Raw genomic sequence first — 6,138 nt, 5'->3', positions numbered from 1 at the left:
GAACAAAACCTCTCCTACCACTCGCCAGACTGTGAGAAAGAAGAAATACTCCCAAGACATTTTATGAAAGCAGCATGAAGTGAACACCAAACGAAGCAGAAAAAGCAAAAAGGAAACTGCAGACCAGCCTCCACACGGGCAGCACGGGGGCTAGAACCCTCAGTAAATCTTTGCCAGCCAAACCCAACCAGGCAGCAGAGGCGTCTACACCATGACCAAGTGGGAGTTATTCCAGGGCCACGAGGATAGTTCAACATCCAAAAATCAATGAAGAGAATTAATCTATCAACTAAAAGGAAAACAAAAACCATATGAGCATATCAGGAGATGCTGAGAATGCATCTGATTAAAGCTCAACATCCATGTATGATGAAGACCCTTAAAAATCTAAGGATGAACGGAACATAGCTGAACAAAATAAAAGCAACACATGGAAGACCCACAGCTAACATCACTCTGTAAGGAAAAATGGAAGCCATCCAGTAAGGTCTGGAACCAGACGTGATGTCCACTCTCACAAATGCCTTTCCATATAATACAGGAAATCGTAGCTAGAGCGATGAGGCCAGCAAGATATAAAAGGAATGCAGAATGGGAACGAAGCAGTAAAGTATCATTACTGGCAGACGGTAGGAAGATTTTATATATATACACACACACAGATACACAGAGAAATGTAAAAAATGCACAAGAAAACAAAACAATATGCCAGTTTAGTAAAGTAGCAGGTTACAAAATGGAAACCCAAAAATCAGCAGCCTTCCAATCTGCAGTCTGAAGAGGAAGACAATTATAATATTTATAATTATACCAAAAAAAATTAGGAAGAAATGTCACAAAAGAGGTGAAAGACCTATACATGGAAAATTATGGAACATTGTTGAAAGAAATAGAAGATGACACAAAGAAAGCAAAAGACCCCTGCTCGTGGACTAGAATTATCAAAATAGCCATCCTACCAGGAGCAATTTAGAGATTCAATGTAATTCCAAAAAACATCTCAGTGACATTCTTCAAAGAAATGGAATAAATACGGCAAAAGTTAATATGGAATCTGAACCAAAAAACCCACAACAACTGAGTAACCAAACTCTTCTGACTAAAAAGGGGAAAAGTAGAAGTAGTATACTCTCAGCCTTCAAACTACTTGGAAGCCATAATAAATAAAAACCAGGCCCTCCCTGGTGGTGCACAGGGTCAAAGCACAGCACTAGGAAGCTAAGGCCATGTTCGCATGAGTTCAATCCCTGCCCACCTCGGAGGTGACCCACATGGCGCGGCAGACCTCTCCTGACACCCCCCACCCCCCTGCTGCTCCCCTCAGCAGTGTACTTCGTCGATCTGCTCCCTGCTGTATCTGGTAAAGCCTCTCACCCCCCTGCACGTCTGGCCTGTACCCCAGTTCTGTATGAATAAATAAATCTTTTTTAAAAATTAAAATTAAAATAAAAACGTAAAGTAAAAACCAAGCAAACCCATACAGCATGGTTCTGGAACAGAAGCAGACACGCAGACTACTGAGCTTGAACTGAAAGCCCCGACACAGAGGCACACGTATATGGTCAAGTAAACTAAGACTAAGGCGCAAAGGGTAAACACCGGAACAAGGAGTGTCTCTTCAGTAATTGGTGCTGGGAAAACTGCATGGCCAGATGCCAAAAGAATGAAAGCAGGGTACTACCTCCCAGCATATATAAATATCAACTCAAAAATGGATGAAAGACTGACGCTAATACCTGAAACTGTACAATATTGGGTTGTCAGAAAATATTGTGTTAACACACTTGCATAGGAAATAGAAAAATATGTCATGACGTTTCCGACAACTGACACATAGAAAAAAAACACACGCAAAAACAGTCCATAATAAACATCTCAGAAGTAACTGTGAGGACTCTTCTCTGGAAGCAGAGAAAAAAAACAGAAGCCTACAAACAGCTGGGGCTCTGTACAGCAAGAAAGACAGCAAGTACAGTGAGACACACCCTACTGAATGGGAGAAAATATTTGCACGCCATGCAGCTGATAAGGGATTGCTTACCACCAGCAAAGAGCTCCAGCAGCTCAATACAAAGGAAACATCCCAATCAAAAAGTGGGCCAGAAGAGCTAAAAAGACACTTTTCGAAAGAAATGTAAATGGCCAACAGGCATATGAAAAAATGTTCAATATTACTTATTATGAGGAAAATGCAAAGGAAAACTACAATGAGATAATGCTTCACGCTTGAGAATAGCCCAATTATAAAAAACTAGAAACAAGAAATGCTGGTGAGGATTTAAAAGGGAAAAACCTTCTTATGCTAGTGATAGGAATGAAAACTGATCCAGCTCCCCTGGAGAAACATGTGGAGGATCCTCAAAACACTAAAAATTGATCTTCCACATGACCCAGCAGTTCCAAAGAACCCCAAAACTAATTTGAAAGAAAACCTGCACTCCTATATAGTCATTGCAGCGCTATTCATAAAAGCTAAAATATGGAAACAACGGAAATGACCCAACATAGATGACTGAATCCAGATGTCTACAGACATAATGGAATACCACTCAGTCGTCAAAAAGATAAACTCATGTCATTTGCAGCAACATGGATGGAGATGGATGCAAAATAAATCAGAAGAAAAAAAAATATCAGTTGGTTTCTCTTCAGTATATAACAGAGAAACCCAACAAAGGGGCAGGAAAAAGACAAAACTTGCAAGCTGATCATAGACCTACGGCCTACAGGGGTGGGGAGAAGGAGAGGTCAAACGGGGAGGGAAGAGCACAGGGACTAACGATTGATCACAACTACTGTTGTGGCAGGAGAAGGGGTGGGGGACTGCAGATAAAGGGAGAAATCAAATATTATACAAAAAGTAACAATGATAGAAGGAAACAAAGTTAAGAATATTAAAGAACCAAAACCATAAAGTGCTTGAAAGAAAATATAGGGACACACCAGAGGACATCTACAAGAAGATATATCTGGGACACCCGCCAGCAGCAATGGAAATGAAAGCAAAAATAAACACATGGGGCTACAGTACACTTAAAAGCTTTTGTATCTGAAAAGAAACCATCACCAAAACAAAAAATCTACAAAATGCACAAATATATACATATTTTTAGGTCCTTATAGTTGCATTTATAAGCACATGGGGAAAATATTCAGCCCTGACATCCTATAAAGGGTAGACCACCAAAATTTACAAAGTTCTTACATAATCCAACAAAGAAATTGACCCAGTGTAAAAATGGGCAGAGGACTTCAGCAGACATTACTTTTACAAGCATTCACGTGGGTGACACACACATGAAAAAAATGTCAACATCAACTCTAAGGGAAATGCAAATGGAAAGCTGATTTACTACCAGGCCCTCTTGAGAACGGCCCTTTAGGAAAAAGAAAATAAGGACACTGAGGAGGTGGCAGGGGATGCAAGCTGGCAGCGGTGGAAAACGGGATGGAGATTTCTCAAGAAGATAAAAATGGCATTTCCATTTGACCCAGCAATAGTGCTATTAGATACCCAAGTACCAAAAAAAGCCAGAGGAAAAGATTTATCCATGCCCACACACACAACAGCAGTATTTACAACTGACAAATCCTGGCACCAACCCAGGTGCTAACTGTGGAGCAACTAATCACTGGAATATCACACAGCTGTGAAGAAAGACGAACCAGCAAAATGGATGGACCCTGAAGTGATTATGTTGAGTGAAATCAGCTGAAAAATGAAAAGGTTCTCATTTGCAGAATACTTAAAAAAACAATTACATGGAAATGGTAAAAGAAATAAGTCTGAGTGGGGAAGAAAAAGAAGACAATGGTTACCAGAGGGACAGGACAAAGGGTGGAGAGAGTCAGGGAGAGAGGAGATGGGGTGTGGGTGTGGGGGGAACCTAGTACTTCATATTATGAAACAATAATAAATGCATCAATTTCATTAATGTTGACCTCTAAACATATGGGAGATTTTGGACCACAGCTTCTCCGAAAAAGTAAATGTACATACGGGGGGAAATAGGTAGGAAATGTATTACTTGCAGATGGAAAGAGAAAACTGCCTGCAAATGGCAGACTGAATCTCACATCTTAATGATCCGCCTTTGTGGTCACGGTGAATTGAGGAGATGAGTCATTTTCTCTTTTCCATCTTTGATTGTCTCAGCATCTGAACTCACCGAGCCATGTTCGAGCCCAGGAAGATGGGCTAAGGCAGGAGGCCAGCAAGGGGCAGTGGAGACCCGCCGCCCCTCACAGGTCTATGAATGCTGCTGCGGGCTTCCAATGCCCAGGGGCCGCGGACCACGCCAGCCTTCTCCCCTATGCCGGAGTCTGCACCGTGGGGCCTCCGCCACAACCAGGCCCCCACGAGCGGGGCTCCGCCTCCTGAGGCCTATTCCCAAATGGAGGCCCAGCCCTCCAAGCAGACGCTCTTCACACCTGCACTCTGCACAAGCGGGGCTGTTCTACGCTAGGACTGCGGCTGTCTCGGGGAAAGGGGTGCTGTTGGGGTAAGAGGCCTGCGGTGCAGAGTGGCAGAGGCCCGACGGGCTGGCCAGCAGTCCCCAGATGGGATGCTCTGTCCTTCAGGGCCCCCAGCACGTAGGCGTTGCTCGAAACCACTCTCCCGCAAAAGACAACCACCAGCATCCACCGAAAACTGAGGCGGCAGCCGCAAGAATTGTACTGGCCCGAAAACACGCCAGCGCGGCCAGCTGCAGCCGAAGCCCAGAGACTGCGCCTGGGGGAGGGGAGGCTGCGGCCTCCGCCAGGTGGGCTGTGGGTGGGCTTCTACGGTCGCCAGGGCCTTCAGCTGCCGTTCTCTGCCACTCGTGCCACACCGGCCTGCAGCAGCCCTGGAAGCAGTGTGCACGCAGGGCCTGCAGCCAGGATGGGTAGCTGGCACTCGGGCCGGCGGCTCCCACCAGCGTGGACGAGAGCTGCTCGCCACTTTCACCCTCCCTGCAGCTGCAACCGAGGCTGAAAGCACCCGTCAACTCCCCACCGAGCCGAGGCGGAACCTGCAAACCTCTCATAGGCGTTAGGGCTGCATGTCCAGACACAGACACCCCCTCCAGGGTGTGGGTGCCCAGCACTGGGCTGGGGCATTTGTCTCCCGGCCCAGAGACCCAGCACTTCTGAGCCCAGTGACTGCTCAAAATGAAGCGGTGGCCGCGTTCTCATTCCAGGTGACCCCGCAGGCCCCCGGGCCCCCAGGCAGGCTGGCCTCCCGGGAAGCATACCCGTCACTGGTCTCAGAGGCGGCCTGACCACTGCAGACGCCATGTCCCCAGCACCTGCAGCGCCCAAGAACCCAGAACCACCCTCAGCGCCGTCCGGGAGCACGCGCTCACCCCCTGCGTCTCAGACCCTCAGGGCCGCTCCTGCTACCCACATGCTTTCCCGCGGGCGCTTTCAGCCACCCAGTCTCGCGCCCGTGCAGACTGTGACTTACCCGAGGACCAGCTTGCCAGCTCCCAGAGGCATGGCCGTGCGCTCCGTCCCGCTGAGCTCCGGCGCCAGCTGAAGGAAGCCTGTGTGGTCCTTCCGCGCAGGCGCTGTGGGTGGAGCAGGGAGCGCTTCCTGCCCAGGTGGTCCCACTCAGTGCAAGCTGACTCTGCGAGCTCCTCGGGCAGTTCCCAACGGCCAGCCCACTCCCCACAGGCGGGAACGCCCCCGCCTGAAGTGCAAAGCGGGCCAAGGCAGGAGGTGGCGTGACTGTCAGCACATGACCCCCGCCATCTCGCCTGGTCCCCAACTATGCAGCATTTGCCCACCCACTGGGCAAAGCCAGAAGACAAGAAGAGCCCAAGGCTCCGGGCCAGGCGGGGAGCTGAGCTTGTCCGGCAGCCCGGCCCACTCGCTCCGAGGCCCAGCGTTTCCTCATTTCCACTGATGAGCACAGCAGCACCACCGGCAGCTGCAGAGAGGGCGCTGGCATTTCTTTGATTTCTTTTTAACACATACAAGAACTGGGGTACAGGCCAGAGGTGTGGGGAGTGAGAGGATTCACCAGAGACAGAGCGGGGAGGAGAGCAGGCAGATGGATTGAAGGGAGCAGCAGGAGACAGTGGCTCACCCCCAGGCCGGGGATGGTACTCGTGCTGTGGCTGCGGGCAGCTTCCTAGTGCTGCGCTTTAACACTTG

At 48.5% G+C, this 6,138-nt stretch overlaps 1 long non-coding RNA gene across 1 annotated transcript in view; it reads right to left on the bottom strand.

Annotated features, from left to right (window-relative positions):
- Nucleotides 1–5,832, bottom strand: part of LOC105853925 — a 25,666-nt gene extending 19,834 nt beyond the window's left edge. Inside the window, exon 1 of the long non-coding RNA XR_001145672.1 lies at nucleotides 5,447–5,832. This is a non-coding gene — a long non-coding RNA (uncharacterized LOC105853925). The remainder of the gene's footprint in view (nucleotides 1–5,446) is intronic.
- Between the last annotated feature and the right edge of the window lie 306 nt (nucleotides 5,833–6,138).

The sequence above is a fragment of the Condylura cristata genome, unplaced genomic scaffold (assembly GCF_000260355.1).
Source record: "Condylura cristata isolate star-nosed mole 26May11 unplaced genomic scaffold, ConCri1.0 scaffold00021, whole genome shotgun sequence".
Taxonomy (NCBI): Eukaryota; Metazoa; Chordata; class Mammalia; order Eulipotyphla; family Talpidae; genus Condylura; species Condylura cristata.
The sequence above is the reverse complement of the archived record's forward strand: the minus strand, read 5'-3'. Positions and strand labels throughout refer to the sequence as shown.